The 19,136-nt window shown below is 48.6% G+C and overlaps 2 pseudogenes; both read left to right on the plus strand.

Annotated features, from left to right (window-relative positions):
* Window positions 1-4,058: 4,058 nt before the first annotated feature.
* Window positions 4,059-4,155, plus strand: LOC115893041 (annotated as a pseudogene).
* Window positions 4,156-4,162: 7 nt separating this feature from the next.
* On the plus strand, window positions 4,163-4,509 carry LOC115892734 (annotated as a pseudogene).
* The last annotated feature ends 14,627 nt before the right edge of the window (window positions 4,510-19,136 follow it).

Here is a 19,136-nt window from a genome sequence, read left to right on the forward strand (position 1 = left end):
GAGACCAGCCTAGGCAACAGAGCGAGACCTTGTCTCCACACAAAAAAAATGTTTTTAATTAGCCATGAGTGGTGGTGTGAGCCTGTGGTCCTAGCCACTCCAGAGGCTGAAGTGGGAGGATCACTTGAGCCTGGGAGCCCAAGGCTGCAGTGAGTGGTGATCACACCATTGCACTCCAGCCTGGGTGACAGAGCAAGACCCTGTCTCAAAAAATAAAATAAAATAAAAATAAATAGAGTTTGTTTGATAGGAATGACTTCACAATAGGTCATATGGATCTCCAAAGCTATTTATTTCCATGTCCCTAATTATATCCCCAGAATAGATAGCCCCAGCCACTAGCAGCAATTACTGTACTGGCCCTTAGATTGGCAGTGTAAGAGACGTGATGATGAGAAAAGTCAAATGGAAATTCCTCCTTACCAAATGGATAAACTGATATGGTTTGGACGTCTGCCCCTCTAAATTTCATGCTGAAATGTGATTCCCAATCTTGGAGGTGGGGCCTGGTGGGAGGTGATTCGATCATGGCAGCAGATCTCTTGTGAACGGTTTAGCAGCATCCCCTTGATAATGAGTGACTTCTCAGTAACCTCACATGAGAGCTGGTTGTTTAACAGTCTGGGACCTTGGCTAGGTGCAGTGGCTCACACCTGTAATCCAAGCATTTTGGAAAGACAAGGTCAGCAGATTGCCTGAGCTCAAGAATTCAAGACCACCCTGGGCAACATGGTGAAACCTCATCTCTATTAAAATACAAAAAATTAGCCGGGTGTGATGACACACACCTGTAGTCCCAGCTACTCGGGAGGCTAAGGCAGGAGAATCACGTGAACCCGGGAGGCGGAGGTTGCAGTGAGCCAAAATGGTGCTACTGCACTCCAGCCTGGGCGACAGAGTGTGACTGTCTCCAAAAAAAAAAAAAAAGGTCTGGGACCTCCCTCTCTCTTGCTCCCACTCTTGCCATGTGATGTGCCTGCTCCTCCTTCACTTTCTGCCATGATTGCAAGCTTTCTGAGGCCTTAGCAGAAACCAAGCAGATATCTGCAACATACTTCTTATACACCCTACAGAACCATGAACCAATTAAACCTCTTTTCTTTATAAATTACCCAGTCTCAGTTATTCCTTAATAGCAACATAAAAACAGCCTAACACATAAACCAAAAGCAACACTGAACTCCTGGGCAACTGAAGAGATTAATAATATCATCACGGCCTTGAAAGATTCTGAGGTGGTGATTTTATCACATTTCCCCTTCATTCTTCAGTTTGGCCAGTGAAGACGGCAGATGGGTCTCTGAGAGAATGACAGTGAATTACCATAAACTTAATTATGTGATAACGCCAACTGCAGCTGCTGTTTCAGATATGTTCTCATTGCTTGAGAAAATAAACACAGTCTCCCACACCTGGTATACAGTTACTGAGCTGACAAATTCTATTTTTCTATTTCAAGAAGAAGAGGTCAGACACCCTGCTTTCATGCATCAGGGTCATCAATACACCTTTACCATCTTGCCTCGGGACTCCATTAATTCTTCTGCCAATTCTCCAAATCTCAGACTTTAGACACATCCTCATTACACAAGACACAATGCTATTCCACTCTACTGACAACATTATGCTCCTAGGGCCTGGGGAGCAGAAAAGTACAGGTATCCTAAATGTGACAGAAATGTCATGAAAACACAAAGGCCCAATTTCTCAGTAAAGGTTTTGGGGTCCAGTGTTCTGAACACATGCTGTTTTATTCTACAAAGAACACTTTTTTGCCAGGCATGGTGGCTCACATCTGTAATGCCAGCACTTTGGGAGGCCGATGGCTCACATCTGTAATGCCAGCACTTTGGGAGGCCGAGGCGGGTGGATCACGAGATCAAGAGATAAGACCATCCTGGCTAACATAGTGAAACCCCGTCTCTACTAAAAAAATACAAAAAAGTAGCCGGGTGTGGTGGCGGCACCTTTAGTCCCAGCTACTCGGGAGGCTGAGGCAGGAGAATGGCGTGAACCCGGAGGTGGAGACGGCAGTGAGCCGAGATCACGCCACTGCACTCCAGCCTGGGCTACAGATTGAGACTCCGTCTCAAAACAAACAAACAAACAAACAAACAAACAAACAAACAAACAAAAGAACAGGTGGGGTGTGGTGGCTCATGCCTGTAATTCCAAATCTTTGGGAGGCTGAGTCGAGAGGATCACTTGAGCCTGACAGTTCAAGACCAGCCTGAGCAACATAGTAAGACCTTGTCTCTAAAAAAAAAATAAAAAATTAGCCGGGCATGGTGGTGCATGCCTGTGGTCCCAGTTACTCAGCGGGCTGAGGTAAGGAGGACCGTTTGAGCCTGGGAGGTCGAGGCTGCAGTGAGTCATGATCACACCACTTGCACTCCAGCTTGGATGACAGAGCAAGACTCTGTCTCTAAAAAAAAACAGTAAAGAGCAGTTTATACCCACTGCCTCAAAAGAGGTGTGATTAACCAGGTGCAGTGGCACACACCTGGGCACCAGCCCAGGAATTCAAGGCCTCAGTGTGCTATGATCACACCTGTGAATCACACTGTACTCCAGCCTGGGCATATAGCAAGATCCCATTTCTTACAATTAAAAAGAGAGAGAGAGAGAAGTGATACTTCATGTGTCTCTTTGGATTTGGGCGTCATTATATACTATTTGCTGTTCCAACCCATTTACTAGATGACCTAAAAGCTACCAGCTTTGGCCGGGCACGGTGGCTCACGCCTGTAATCCCAGCACTTTGGGAGGCTGAGGCAGGCGGGTCATGAGGTCAGGAGATTGAGACCATCCTGTCTAACACGGTGAAACCCCGTCTCTACTAAAAATACAAAAGATTAGCCGGGCGTGGTGGTGGGCGCCTGTAGTCCCAGATACTTGGGAGGCTGAGGCAGGAGAATGGTGTGAACCTGGGAGGCAGAGCTTGCAGTGAGCTGAGATCATGCCACTGCGCTCCAGCCTGGGCAACAGAGTGAGACTCTGCCTAAAAAAAAAAAAAAGCTACCAGCTTTGAGTGGAGCCCTGAGGAAGAGAAAGCTCTGCTACTTGATTCTAAAGGCCTTGCAGATCCAGTGAGGTGCTAAGGGTTTCTGTAGCAGGTGGGAAGAACCAGATCAAGCTAGGTCATCCGCCTTCCCGGTGGGCACCACGCTCCTGTGATGTCTGAGACAGAATAGGATTTTTTTTTTCCCTCCATCAAGTATTAGGAATCCACATTAAGCACCAGTGGTCACCTCAGGCTATAGGCACTGGTCTGAAGTGCCTGTGTCCAAGGCTTGGTTTCACTTGCCAGAAATTGTAAGAGCTGCACAAGCTGCTTATGGTCTATTTATTGATTTATTTTTATTTATGAGACAGAGTTTCACTGTTGCTGCCCAGGTTAGAGTGCAATGGCATGATCTCTGCTCACTTCAACCTCCACCTCCCAGGTTCAAGAAATTCTCCTGCCTCAGCCTCCCACGTAGCAGGGAGTACAGGCACCTGACACCACGCCCGGCTATTTTTTGTATAGTAGAGACAGGGTTTCGCCATGTTGGCCAGGTTGGTCTCGAACTCTTAACCTCAAATGAACCACCCGCCTCGGCCTCCCAAAGTGCTGGGATTACAGGCGTGAGCCTCCGTACCAGGCCTGGTCTACTTTCTTTAAAAAGGAGCTGTGTGATTTTTTTTTTTTTTTTTTACAAAGATGCCAAGACAATTCATTGGGGGAATGAATATGGAAGAGCCAGATATCCACATGCCATTAAAAAAAAAAAAAAATGGCCGGGTGCGGTGGCTCAAGCCTGTAATCCCAGCACTTTAGGAGGCCGAGACGGGTGGATCACGAGGTCAGGAGATCGAGACCATCCTGGCTAACATGGTGAAACCCCGTCTCTACTAAAAAAATACAAAAAACTAGCCAGGCGAGGTGGCGGGCACCTATAGTCCCAGCTACTCAGGAGGCTGAGGCAGGAGAATGGCGTGTACCCGGGAGGCGGAGCTTGCAGTGAGCTGAGATCCAGCCACTGCACTCCAGCCTGGGCGACAGAGCGAGACTCCGTCTCAAAAAAAAAAAAAAAGGCTGCAAACAGCAGCTTCCCTCGTGGTGATGCAGCCTGTTTGTTGTATGGGTTGCTCTAAGGGACCTTGGAGACAGTCCTTTCAGATGGATGTTCATGTTTCTGACCTTGCACTACCCCAGTGTAGGCTCCAATCTGGCATGCGAGGTGCCATTGGAAAGCCCCAGGGCACTGTGGCCAGGGTTCACATTGGCCAAGTTATGTCCATCCGCACCAAGCTGCAGAACAAGCAGCATGTGATTGAGGCCCTGTGCAGGGCCACGTTCAAGCTCCCCAGCCGCCAGAAGATCCACATCTCAAAGAAGTGGGGCTTCACCAAGTTCAATGCCAATGAATTTGAAGACATGGTGGCTGAGAAGCGGCTCATCCCAGATGGGTCAAGTACGTTCCCAATCGTGGCGCTCTGGACAAGTGGCAGGCCCTGCACTCATGAGGGCTTCCACTGTGTTGCCCCCTCTTAATACTCACCAATAAATTCTACTTCGTGTCCACCTAAAAAAAAAAAAAAAAATGCTTTCACTTCAATTACCCCTCTTTCTTACGTACTTTAAGTCTTTTATTTTAGTTTTATCCTGATTCCCTCAATAAACATTATTAGTATATTAACAAAAAAAAAAAAAAAAAAAAGCAGCCTGGCACTATGGCTCACGCTTGTAATCCCAGCACTTTGGGAGGCCGAGGCAGGTGGATCACCTGAGGTCAGGAGTTCGAGACCAGCCTGACCAACATGGTAAAAGCCCATCTCTACTAAAATTACAAAATTAGCTGGGCATGGAGGTGTATGCCTGTAATCCCAGCACTTTGGGAAGCCAAGCCGGGTGGATCACGTGAGGTCAGGAGTTTGAGACCAGTCTGGCCAACACAGTGAAACTCCGTCTCTAATAAAAATACAAAATTAGCCAGGCGTGGTGGCAGGCACCTGTAATCCCAGGCTACTTGGGAGGCTGAGACAGGAGAATCACTTGAACCCAGGAGGCAGAGGTTGCAGTGAGCTGAGATCGTGCCATTGCACTCCAGCCCAGGCAACAAGAGTAAAACTCCATCTCAAAAAAAAAGAAAGAAAATTAACTCAAAATGGATCACAGACCTAACTGTAAGAACTAAAACTATAAAACTCTTAGAAGAAAATGCAGCAGTAAACCTTGGGTATGGCAAAGACTTCTTAGATTGTCACCAAAAGCACAAGCAACAGTAGAAAAAAAATAATAAATTAGACTTAATAATGATTTTGAAACTTTTGTGCTTTTTTTCCCCTTTGTGTCTTTTTTTTTTTTTTTGAGACAGAGTCTCACTCTTTCGCCCAGGCTGGAGTACAGTGGTATATCTCGGCTCACTGCAAGCTCCGCCTCCCGGGTTCACGCCATTCTCCTGCCTCATCCTCCCATGTAGCTGGGACTATAGGTGCCATCACCATGCCAGGCTAATTTTCTGTATTTTTTTTAGTAGAGACAGGGTTTCACTGTGTTAGCCAGGATGGTCTCGATTTCCTGATCTCGTGATCCACCCACCTCAGCCTCCCAAAGTGCTGGGATTACAGGCGTGAGCCACCATGCCTGGCCTTTTTTTTTTTTTTTAAAACAGGGTCTCATTCTTTTGGTCAGACTGGGGTGCAGTGGTGCGATCACAACTCACTGCAGTCTCAACCTCCCAAGTGCAGGGCCTGCCACTTGTCCAGAGCGCCACGATTGGGAAGTGATCCTCCAGCCTTGACTTCCCAAGTACCTGGGACTACAGGCATGCACCATCACACCCAGCTAATTTTTAAAATTTTGTAGAGATGGAGGTCTCGCTATGTTGCCCAAGCCAGCCTCAAGCAATCCTCCCACCTGGGCCTCCCAAAGTGCTGGGATTATAGGCATCAGCCACTGCTTCCCACCAATTTTTGTGCTTTAAAGGCCACCATCAAGAGAGTGTAAACAGCCTGGTACAGTGGCTCACGCCTGTAATCCCAACACTTCGGGAGGCCGAGGTGGGAGGATGTATTAGTCCATTCTCACTCTGCTATGAAGAAATACCCGAGACTGGGTAATTTATAAAGCAAAGAGGTTGCATTGACTCACAGTGATCCTCTCATCTCAGCTTTCCCAGTAGCTGGGACTACAGGTGCACACCACCATGAATTGTACATTTTAAAACGATGTATTTTTTTGTTTGTTTGTTTGTTTGAGACGGAGTCTTGCTTTGTCGCCCAGGCTGGAGTGCAGTGGCATGATCTTGGCTCACTGCAAGCTCTGCCTCCCTGGTTCAAGCAATTCTCCTGCCTCAGCCTCCTGAGTAGCTGGGACTACAGGCACGCACCACCATGCCCGGCTAATTTTTTGCATTTTTAGTAGAGACGGGGTTTCACCGTGTTAGCCAGGATGGTCTTGATCTCCTGACCTTGTGATCTGCCCGCCTCGGCCTCCCAAAGTGCTGGGATTACAGGTGTGAGCCACTGTGCCCGGTAAAACGATGTATTTTTATTGTATGTGAATTATATTTCAACAAATGTGGTGGGTTTTTTTTTTTTTTTTTTTTTTTTTCAGACAGGGTCTCACTCTGTTGCCCAGGCCAGAGTACAGAGGTATAATCAGTTCACTGCAGCCTCGAGCTCCTGGGAGCAAGAGATCCTCGAACCCCAGCCTCCAGAGTAGCTAGGACTACAGGTGTATGCCACCAAACCTGGCTAATTTTTTTTTTTTTTTAAGGAAACACAGAGTCTTGCTGTGTTGCCTGGGCTGTTCTCAAACTCCTGGACTCAAGTGATCCTTCCATTTCAGCCTCCCAAAGTGCTGGGATTACAGGCATGTGCCACTATGCCCAGCCAACAAATCTGTGTTTTGTTTTTGTGAGATGGGGGTCTCACTCTGTCACTCAGGTTGGAGTGCAGTGGCGTCATCTCAGCTCACTCCAACCTCCGCCTCCCAGGCTCAAGTGATCCTCCCACCTCAGCCTTCCCAGTAGCTGGAACCACAGGTATGCACCATAAGGCCCGGCTAACTTTTTGTATTTGTTGGTAAAGATAGGGTTTTGCCCAGGTTGGTCTCGAACTCCTGAGCTCAGGCAATTCGCCTGCCTCAGCCTCCCAAAGTGCTGGGATTAGAGGCATGAGCCACTGTGCCCAGTCAGCAAATCTGTTTTTAAAAGGTATGGGGGAGGAGGGCTGTGGACAGAGGAAGCACTTAGAAATGCAGTCTCCACTCTGGTCCTTGGGACAAATGGCCAACTCTGGATATTAGTTTCCTACTCTTTGTCTGTTTTCACTCTGCTTCCTGGGAGCGTCATCCAGTTACACCAGGCCACTGGGAACCAACTTGAACATGCTTTGCAGAGAGGCGCTTCTTGAGGACACCCTCTGAACTGCAGTGTGAAGATGGGTTTCAGCTGGTTTTGCTGACAACATCGGAATCAGTAACTTGGATGAGTGCACTCCTTGGCTCTGCCACTGACTTGCTGTGTCATCCAGTAAGTCCCCTGATCTGCTTGGTGCCAAATGGTAATTGAAGTAAAATGAGCCTGCCTTGGGATACTCTTTGCTGTGGGTTTTATTTTTTTGAGACAATCTTATAGTAACTAACATTTGTACAGCCTTTTACACACGTGCCTTATCTCAGCTGATCCGGTGAGGCAGATGTGATCCCCAGTGACAGATGTGGGGACTGCGAAGCAGAGAGTTGGGCAGCTTTCCCAGAACCATCCAGCTGGCACGGTGCAGCCAGGCCCCAAGCCCAGGCCTTCCACTCTTCTGACTCCAAATTCTGTGCTCATTCCTCTCCATGGGGCTCCCTTGTGATGAGACTTTCTTCCTATCCTACTTCCAAAATACTGATGTTACTGAGCTATATAACTCTTACCTTAAAAAAAGGAGAACAAAACCAAAATGCCAACATCAAGGAAATTGCCACACTTCAGTTGGTCTCAACCCTTGTATTTTTAGCCCTTAGAGACAGCCCCTCTCTGGCCTACCCTCTTCAGCCTCTTGCCAACTGGTGGTCAGTCCTTCCCCACTTCAGTTCTGCAGTGTCTGGGTCTTGATTTCATGCAACTGAACAGGGGCCGGCTTGCCCTGTGACACAGGGCAAACGTTTGCAGAAAGGACTGAGGTGGGGTGAAAGGAAAATCCAGTTCTTTTAGAACTCCTGTTTTTGTTGAGCACAGAGGACCCTTCACGGTCAGGCCTCTTCTCCTGCTTCCCCCAATACCCTGTGTTACCCTTAAACATCTTAAGGTTTCCAGAAAGGGCTATGTGCCCCTGTAACTTCTGCACATGTTGACCTCTCGGGCCTTTTTTTTTCTGAGACAGAGTTTCACGCTGTCACCCAGGTTGGAGTGCAGTGGTACAATCTCAGCTCACTGCAACCTCCGCCTCCTGGGTTCAAGCGATTCTCCTGCCTCAGCCTCCCGGGTAGCTGGGACTACAGGCACATGCCACTATGCCCTGGCTAATTTTTGTATTTTTAGGAGAGACGGGGGGTTTCACCATGTTGGTCAGGCTGGTCTCGAACTCCTGACCTCATGATCCGCCCGCCTTGGCCTGCCAAGTGCTGGGATTACAGGCATAAGCAACGGTGCCCGGCCCCCCTCGGGCCTTTCTTCTCTTGGCTGCCTCCTCAGCTGTTCTTCACAATTCAGCAGAATGACCTTCTGGAAGTTCCCTGACCTCTGCTCCCTACCCTTGTCCTCCACCAAACAGCTAGCTCGGCCATACTGCAGCAGATGCTGCTGGTGCCTCCCCAGGTCGCTTTACCAGGCTGCTCACGGGTCCTTCAGCTGCTACAAGTCTTGGGTCTACAGACTCGCAGCTGCCCCCCAGCTGTCCCCTTATGTGGAGAGGGGCCCTTGGCTGACAAGCACCCTCCACCTTGCCTCCCATCAGCCCCATCCAAAGCCTGAAAGGAGGCAGACAAGGCCATTCCCTTTGCCTCTGAAGGGGCCACTCTGTTTGGAGCCCACTCCTCTGACCCAGGCCAAGGCTAGACCTGAGACCAGGCTCAGCAATTTCTCCTTCGATACCTGCTTCCCTTTCCCCTTCTTCCTTTCCCCTTCTCCCCTCCCCCTCTTTTTTTTTTTTTTTTTTTTTTGAGAGGGAGTTTTGCTCTTGTCACCCAGGCTGGAGTGCAGTGGCACGATTTCGGTTCATTGCAACCTCTGCCTCCCGGGTTCAAGTGCTTCTCCTCCCTCAGCCTCCCGAGTAGCTGGGATTACAGGCACCTACCACCACGCCTGGCTAATTTTTGCATTTTTAGAAAAGACAGGGTTCCACCATGTTGACCAAGCTGATCTCCAACCCCTGACCTCAGGTGATCCACCCACCTTGGCCTCCCAAAGTGCTGGGATTACAGGCGTGAGCCACCGCACCCAGCCCCCAGCCCTTACAGGCATTTTCCTTCAACAAACCTCAACAATCAGACCCCTGCTTCAGGCTAAGGCGCTAGCGCATTCCATGGCGATTAACTATTTTTCTTATTATCTCCAGACTAGACTCTGAGCACCCGGAAGGCAGGAACGTTGTCCACACCTCCCAGTTGGGGGCCTGGCACAGAGCAGGTGCTCCGCATTGAACTCTCCAACTTTAGAGTGGTTCTGCACAGCTCCCCTTGCCTTTCTTTCTCTACCACCATTTCTTCTCCTCTTCTCTCCCCTAAAGGGACAGAGATCCATTTGTCAAGACCAAGTTTAGGGTGCGGTGGGGAGGGCAGGAGGTGGAGCTAGCCAATCTTCCAATCCCCGGCCCTCCCACCTGCCCCCACCAACCCCGTCCTGCCTCATGGAACTTAGGTTTGAAACACAGGGAAGAACCGGAGGAGGGCCTGCTAGCCGCAGGGCAGGCCACAGCGGAGCCCTGGGGCGCTCCCCGGTGCCGGGGTGTGGGGCGGTGGCAGCTGTGTGCCCACCCCGGGAACAGGCTGCACGGGCCCGCGTGCAGAGAGCCCACCCTGGGACCAGGCTGCACAGGCCTGCAGACAGCACCGCAGCCTGGGCTGGCAGCCTTTTCCAAGGGCTGCTCTTGACTTCCGCCTCCCTCTCCCGTCACTTCATCAAAGCTCTAGGAACCATGGTGAGCCCACGCTTCTTCATTCATTCCCGCCCACTCACGGCACAAGCCCACGTCACAAGAGGCATGACTCGCCTCGGAGGCTGATTAGCTTTCCAGGCAGCATCCAGCTCACGCAGGCGCTGAGTCAGTGCCGCCTAAGTCCGGCCAGGAGGGAGGTGACTCAGGCCCGGAACTGTGGGTCTCCTCCCCTCCAGCCCTGCCAAGCAGCCAGCGGCCCGGAGAGGCCACCCGGGGTCAGGCCCTGGGCTAATGCTCTGGGTGCTAAGCCCTCCTAAGTCCCCACAGACCACCCGTAAGGCACGTACGTGGTGCCAGCTGCCCCGCATCCTCTCTCCCCATCTCCCGGGGAAAGACCCAACAGCCCCCGGGTTTCCAGCCGGTCTCCTCGGCAGGGGGCGGGGGCAGTAGTAACTGACCTGGATGTGGCCACGTTGATTGGCTCAGAGCTGGGCATGTGATCTGTTGGAGCCAATAAGAGGCATTGAGACTCAGGCTAAAATGTCTGGGACAAAGCCTCTCCTCCTCATTTTCGCTTGGCTAAACTCCAGGGGTCCTAGAGCTGGAGTTGGAGCTGCTGGCTCCAGCTTGCCAGCGTGTGAAACCTGCCACTAACACCAACCCTGCGGAAAAGAAAGAGAAATGGCAGGAAACTGAGTCCTGGTTATATTCTGGAGTCCTGAATCCAGCCATACCTGAAGCTGGAATAATACAGGGACTTTTGAAGTTTCCTGGCTTAATGCAGTCCTTTTGCTTAAGTTAGTCTGTTTCTTGTCACTTGCAGTTGTAAGAATTTTAATCAGTACCACCATTTGCTACCACATTTAACTAATCCTAAAACATGATTTTTTTTTATCTTAATGGAATCATCATTGCTTCCAAATTTGATAAATTAAACATAGCTGTTCATATTGTCTTAACTTCAACTGAGTTAGGTGCAGTGTTGGTGCTGCGTGTACTGAATTGAGTGCTATTTAAAATGTCTTCAAAAAAGCATATAGTGACTCAGCATTTGGATAAAAAGTGATTCTGTAGAGAGAAAGGCAAGGATACTGAGCTATAGGGAATGAGGTTAATATTAGTGAAACAACTTTTCTCTTTGGAGAAAGAATCGCTCTTTCCTGACAAAGCAACATGCAAGTGCATTGTAAAACCAACTACAGGAAGATACCCACAAGTAGAATTTGTGTTACATTTTGTTTCTGAGATATGGATAAAAAGATTGACTATGTATCATACACCAAGCAATGCAACTGAAGGCAGGAGAAATTGTGGCATCTCACAGAACAGGTGAGAGGAATACAAAGTAACGAGTTACTGTGACTAATTTGTGACTTTGTGTAGAGCCACCTTTAAGACACTGCACTGTCATAGCCCTTTTGCTGGTGTGTTCTCTTAGGTTAGCCCTTGCTGGACCCACAGAGAGCTGACCAGCCACAACTAAGCAGGGCATTGTAGCTAAGAGGCTGGACTGTGGCACTAGATGGTCTGTGTTCCAATCATAGCTCTACCACTTACTGCCTGTTTGAACTCAGCTAAATTACTTAACCTTTGTCTATAACCATTGGAATGCATTATCACTCGCATTTTGCAAAAGTGCTGTTAAAGTCACTTGCACTAGGCGCAGTGGCTCATGCCTGTAATCCCAGCACTTTGGGAGGCTGAGACAGGTGGATCACCTGAGGTCAAGAGTTTGAGACCAGCCTGGCTAACACAGTGAAACTCTGGCTCTACTAAAAATACAAAAATTAGCCAGGCATGGTGGCACACACCTGTAATCCCAGCTATTCGGGAGGCTGAGGCTTGAGAATCACTTGAACCCTGGAAGCAGAGGTTCCCGTGATCAGAGATGGCGCCACTGCACTCCAGCCTGGGCAACAGAGTGAGAAGTGAGACTCTGCCTCCCCCCCCCCCAAAAAAAGTCACTTGCTCAAAGTCACAAGCTGAGTTTGAGCATTATGGACCTAATCATTATATCTCATCCATACTGGGTTCCTACTGGTCAAGAGGAGTGGAGAATTGGGGACATCGGTACATCCCTGCTCTGCTCCTAAGCACTCTGGCCTAGACTGGCTGAGCGGAGGTAGAATCAAGTGGTTACAATGGCCTGGCCTTCAATGATACTTGCTGTCATACTGTTTCAGTTCACTAGCTTGGGCCTAAAGAGAGATCCCCTGATCCCCACAAATCTGTATGTGTGCTGTTTGAATAGTGCCAGTACGTTGTGCCTTGGGTTGTAGTTTTTCCTCCTCTAGGTATTTTATTTATTTATTTATTATTAAATAATGGGGGGCGCTCAACTTCTCCCCAACGTGGGTTTATCAAGGATTTTTTTTTTTTTTCCTATTTTTTTTGAGTCCTGGTCTCACTCTGTTATCCAGGCTGGAGTGCAGTGGCGCAATCTCAGCTCACTGCAGCCTCTGCTTCCCAGGCTCGGGCGATCCACTGACCTCAGCTATCCAAGTGCCTAGGACCACAGGTTCACGCCACCATGCTCGGCGAATTTTTAAGTTTTTTGTAGAGATGGTGTCTTGCTATGTTTCCCAGGCTGGTCTCAAACTCCTGGGCTCAAGCAATCCTCCCGCCTTGGGCTTCCAAAGTGCTGGGTTTACAGGTATGAGCCACTGCACTGGGTCAAATAATTTTTTTTTTTTTTTTTTAATTTCTGAACAAATAAACGGTGCTTCCTCTGAAAGGAGTTCCAGTGAACACAATTTTCTCCATCTCATTACTATGAGGTTTAGGCCACAGCTGTAAGTTCTCTGTTGTCATTCTCTGTATTCACCCCAACACTCTGTAAAGTGTGCGGTGTGGGAAAATAGAGACCCAAGATGAGAAAAGAAAGCAAGAACCACTGGCCTGGTGTTGTGGGAAGGAAGCAACACACCTTGAGGGGACAGGCCAGGAGTCCAGGTACTGACCCACACCAAAGCACAGCGTGACCCCAAACAGCTGGGAGTGAGGGGACACATGTAGACAGTGAAGACCCAGGATAGACGGGAAAGGAACTTCTACTTTTTTTTGAGACAGAGTTTTGCTCTGTCGCCCAGGTTGGAGTGCAATGGCACGATCTCGGCTCACTGCAACCTCTGCCTCCCGGGGTTCAAGTGATTCTCCTGCCTCAGGCTCCTGAGTAGCTAGGATTACAGGTACACACCTACATACCTGGCTAATTTTTATATTTTTAGTAGAGATGACGTTTCACCATGTTGGCCAGGCTGGTCTCGAACTCCTTACCTCATGATCTGCCCAGCTCGGTCTCCCAGAGTGCTGGGATTACAGGCATGAGCCACCGCGCCCAGCTAGAACTTCCACTTTTTCACTGCACGTCAGAGACTGCTGAGCCCCACAGCGGTGCTAGGGCAGGTGTGGACTTGTGATCGGTATGGTTACTCCTAATTTACAGATGACAAGATTGAAACTCAGGGACACAGTCTGTTTCCTAAGGTCACATGGCTCAGGGCAGAGCCAGACTTTGAAACCACACGTGCTTTTCCGCTGAGTTGCTCTGCCCCTCTTCTCTATGAGTTTCTTATAAGGTATTTGTTGTATGACTGCTATCATGAGGCACATTTTATTCACCTGTGGGGAGCTGGTACCATTAGTGTAATATAATTATTCAGTTTGACTCTCATCAGTGTTTTTGCTGTGGCTGCTGCTGCTTTTTCCACCCTCTAGTTTTCCAAAACTCAGGTGCAGTGGGGTCTCCTTGTCCGTCCAGGCAAGAAAAAATAATCACTTCAGAATGAGTTGGTAGGACGGCAGCACAAACAGGCAGGAAAAACAAAATGACTTCACAGCCGGGCGCGGTGGCTCACACCTGTAATCCCAGCACTTTGGAAGGCCGAGGCGGGTGGATCAACATGGTGAAACCCCGTCTCTACTAAAAATACAAAAGTTAGCCGAGCAAGGTGGTGCATGCCTGTAATCCCAGCTACTCGGGAGGCTGAGGCAGGAGAATCGCTTGAACCCACGAGGCAGAGGTTGTGGTGAGCTGAGATCACACCACTGCACTCCAGCCTGGGTGACAGAGCAAGACTCCGTCTCCACAGGAAGAAAAAAAAAAAAAAAGAATAACTTCAGAACGCTGTTCTAATCAGGTAGCATTTTGGTAAAGAGAGAAACCAGTATAACTTGTTCCACCAACTCAAAGCGCAGAGTTCCACCTAATTGCTGGAGTCTTTATTACCTCCCCACCCAATTTTGTGATTTGCCCCCATATGCTGAGGACTTCAGGCACAGCTCCATCTAGGGGTTTGAATCATATCACAGGGACTCTGCCCCTGTCTCTTCTATACCCTTAATTGCTCCTTGTTATTATTTGGTTTAATTTTCATATGAGATCTGGCATGTTCAGGGTGGTATGGCTATAGACTGGGCTTTCTTTTCTTTTTTTTTTTTTTTTTTTGAGAGGGAGTTTCACTTTTGTTGCCCAGGTTGGAGTACAGTAGTGTGATCTCAGCCCATTGCAACCTCCGCCTCCCGGGTTCGAGCAATTCTCTGGCCTCAGCCTCCCAAGTAGCTGGGATTACAGGTGCCCACCACCATACCTGGCTAATTTTTGTATTTTTAGTAGAGACGGGGTTTCACCATGTTGGCCAGGCTGGTCTTGAACTCCTGGCCTCAGGTTATCCGCCAGCCTCGGCCTCTCAAAATGCTGGGATTACGGGCATGAGCCACTGTGCTCAGCCTGGGCCTTATTTTCAAATCTGGTCTTGCCTTCTGATAGCTAGATGGCCACCGGCAGCTCCAAGCCTACATTTGTCTTTTTTTTTTTTTTTTTTTTTTTTTTGAGACTGTTTCACTCTGTTGCCCAGGCTGGAGTGCAACTGGCCGGATCCCACCTCCTGAGTTCAAGCGATTCTCATGCCTCAGCCTCCAGAGTAGCTACGATTACAGGCACTCGCCACCACACCCAGCTAATTTTTGTATTTTTAGTAGAGATGGGGTTTCACCATGTTGGCAAGGCTGGTCTCGAACTCCTGACCTCAGGCGATCCGCCCGCCTCAGCCTCTCAAAGCGCTGGGATTACAGGCATGAACCATGGCACCCAGCCACCTACATTTGTCTTTATAGCTCTTAGGAAGTTGGAGGAGTTTGATGCTGACAGAAGTCCTGATGGGGCATCCTGATTGGCCTGGTTTGGGAGACTGGGTACTTTGGTCAGAATTTGACTGTGTGACCTCCTTGGGGTGTGGAAGAGGACTCTGGGATTACAGGCATGAGCCATCGCGCCTGGCCCTATAGTGAGGTTTTGAGCTGCCACCTTCGAGTTCTCACCCAGAGCATTTGGGGATAGGACTGGCTTTCCCGGCTCCTGTGTCAGTGCTCACTGGATTAGAATTAGGGTGAGGTGAGTGAGGCAGCGTAGGACAAGTGCAGGATCAGATTCTGCCTGTTCTGTATTTATTTTTTATTTTTTTAGGGATGGGGGGGTCTCATTGTGTTGTCCAGGTTGGTCTTGAACTCCTAGGTTCAAGCAATTCTCTCGCCTTATCCTCCCAAAGTGTTGGGATTTACAGGCGTGAGCCAACGCACCTGGCCTAATGTTGATTTTTTTTAAATATTGTATTATTTTTCTTAATTGCTAAGTTTTTTGGGCATCCACTTAAATTTTGTGTCTGATTCTCCTCACCCTAGGCTATAACATCATGGCAGGCTTTCATTTTAGGAGGAAAAAAAAAAGGCTTTGCAAGTTTTTTTTGTTTTGTTTTGTTTTGTTTTTTTTTTTGAGACGGAGTCTCGCTCTGTCGCCCAGGCTGGAGTGCAGTGGCCGGATCTCAGCTTACTGCAAGCTCCGCCTCCCGGGTTTACGCCGTTCTCCTGCCTCAGCCTCCGGAGTAGCTGGGACTACAGGCGCCCGCCGCCCCGCCCAGCTAGGTTTTTTTTTTTTTTTTTTTTTTTTTTTTTTGTATTTTTTAGTAGAGACGGGGTTTCACCGTGTTAGCCAGGATGGTCTCGATCTCCTGACCTCGTGATCCGCCCATCTCGGCCTCCCAAAGTGCTGGGATTACAGGCTTGAGCCACTTTTTTTTTTTTTTTAGACGGAGTCTCGCTCTGTCACCCAGGCTGGAGTGCTCAAGTGCAGTGGCGTGATCTCAGATCACTGCAAGCTCCGCGTCCCGGGTTCACGCCATTCTCCCGCCTCAGCCTCCTGAGTAGCTGGGACTACAGGCGCTTGCCACCACACTGGGCTAACTTTTTGTATTTTCAGCATGCTAGCCAGGATGGTCTCAATCTCCTGACCTCGTGATCCGCCCGTCTCGGCCTCCCAAAGTGATGGAATTACAGGCGTGAGCCACCGCGCCATGCCAAGTTTTTGTTTTTAAAACAAAATCTTTTTGTTCCACAAGCAATAAGAACTTTCAGTTCAGTTCCACCTCCTGGTTGTTTACCAGCGCGGCCTCTTCTCTACTCCAGGGGCAAAAACGGTGTTACAGCTCTCAACCACCAGGGGGCGCCAAAGAACAACTGATAATCGAACCGTTCCTGAGACCGTCCTCCAGGAATGACATTCCGCAGCCTGGATTCCTTTCCTCGCTGAAGAAAACCCAACCATTTTGAGATTCTCTGCCTGTCAAGTACTTCAGTCTCAAGTAGGCCCCGACTACATGAGCCAGATTCGAGGTTATGTTTGGATTGTATCCTAAAAGTACCCAAAGAAGACATTTATATTGGCTGCAATGATCAGAAAGTCAGAATAAAATCCCATGGGGGTTTGGGTTAATCAGACTTGTGTTTAAAGCTTGGCATGTGTGATGCAAGGCAAGGTCTCTTGTAGGGGGAGCAAATTTCCTAGTTTCCCCTGGTCAGTAAAAGTCCTGCATCTTGACCCTTCAGTTCCTGCAAACTGGACTGTTGGTCCCTCTATCTGCTTGACCCTCAGTTTTCATCATCTGTGAAATGGACATAAGGCCAGTACCTTCTATGATGTGTTCATGGAAGAATTCAATGAGATGATGATGTACACAGTAGGTGCTGAATAAAAACTAGTTCAGTTTTGTTATCAAGTAATACAGTAGGTGTTTGCAATCCCAGGCATGACCCAGTAAAACTATGTAAACAGAGCCCTAACTTTTTTTTTCTTTTTTCTTTTTTTTTTTGAGATGGAGTCTCTCTCTGTCACGCAGGCTGGAGTGTAGTGGCACGATCTCAGCTCACTGCAACCTCTGACTCCAGGGTTCAAGTGAGTCTCCTGCCGCATCCACCCGAGTAGCTGGGATTACAGACACCCACCACCATGCTCGGCTAATTTTTGTGTTTTTAGTAGAAACAGGGTTTCATCAAGTTGGCCAGGCTGGTCTCCAATTCCTGGCCTCAAGTGATCCGCCGCCTCGGCCTCCCAAAGAGCTGAAATTACAAGTGTGAGCCACCGCACCTGGCTGAGCCCTAGCATTTCAAAAAAACTTTAATATAATAGAGATGGGGGTCTTGCTATGTTGCCCAGGCTGGTCTCGAACTCCTGGGTTCAAGCCATCCTCCCACTTCGGCCTCCCAAAATGCTGGCATTACAGGTATGTAATGCTGGCTCCATCTCAAAATGCTGGCATTACAGGTATGGGCCACCGTGCTTGGCCACAGAGCCCTAACATTTGAACACCCCACTTATACGTTCAATTCACTTCCAAAGATATTTGCTGAGTGCTTACTACATTTGAATAAATTGTTAGCAGTTTAAAGGTTATGGGCAATTTTTTAAAAAAATTATTGCTCTTTATCAAGGATGCTATAATGTCTAGGGGACAGAGATATGGAAAGTGTTTACAGGGTAGAGGGGAAAAAATCCATGCTCATTGTTCCCCTCTTGTGAGTCTTTATTTCCTCCTGGCTGAATAACAGTAGTGGTTTAATTTATCTTCACAGTCCCATTTCACTCTCCTTCCATTCCAACTGACAAACTACCAGGTGAATCTTAAGACAGTCTGGATTCTGTTTTCCAGAACGTAATGCCTCTTTTACCATGGCGTTCTTTTTACAAACGGGCCTCAGGAAACTTTCAAACCTTATCTCTCAAACAAACCAGACGACTCCCTTGCTCAAACATGTCCTCTGTTTTTCTTCCTCCGCATTATTACTCACAGTGCTTCCTAAGTTGGAGTGCCCCACCTCATTACTGCCTGTCAAACATATGCTTTTTCTTGTGTGGCCTCAGTGGGTTCTCCACAAGACAGGAACATTCCCTTCCTAGACCAGACCTCATTCTACTGTCCTTTCGGCATTGTTCGTGTTAGCATCATTTCACGGACCCTGTTCTTGATTGTGGCAGAGCTGATCTATTTCACTTTTTAATATTTCCTCTAGTTCCTTGTATGTAGCCAACAAATGTTTATTGAATTACACCCAGGATCTATTGATTGATTGATTGATTGAGACAGTCTTATTCCATCATCCAGGTTGGAGTGCAGTGGTACGATCTCGGCTTACTAACAGGCTCCATCTCCCAGGTTCAAGCGATTCTCCTGCCTCAGCCTCCCAAGTAGCTGGATTACAGGCATGCACCACCACACCCAGCTACTTTTTGTATTTTTAGTAGAGACGGGATTTCGCCATGTTGGCCAGGCTGGTCTCAAACTCCTGCCTTCAAGTGATCCACCTGCCTCAGCCTCCCAAAGTGCTGGGATTACAGGCGTGAGCTACTGCGCCCGGTCCCAGGATCTTAATTTTTTTTTTTTTTTTTTTTTTTTTTTTTGAGACGGAGTCTCGCTCTGTCACCCAGGCTGGAGTGCAGTGGCCGGATCTCAGCTCACTGCAAGCTCCACCTCCCGGGTTCACGCCATTCTCCTGCCTCAGCCTCCCGAGTAGCTGGGACTACAGGCACCCACCACCTCGCCCGGCTAGTTTTTGTATTTTTTTAGTAGAGACGGGGTTTCACCATGTTAGCCAGGATGGTCTCGATCTCCTGACCTCGTGATCCGCCCGTCTTGGCCTCCCAAAGTGCTGGGATTACAGGCTTGAGCCACCGCGCCCGGCCTGGATCTTAATTTTAATATCTGTATCCTAGCTTTGCTAGTTTTAAGCTGTGTGAT

Source organism: Rhinopithecus roxellana, chromosome 13, assembly GCF_007565055.1.
Source record: "Rhinopithecus roxellana isolate Shanxi Qingling chromosome 13, ASM756505v1, whole genome shotgun sequence".
NCBI lineage: Eukaryota > Metazoa > Chordata > Mammalia > Primates > Cercopithecidae > Rhinopithecus > Rhinopithecus roxellana.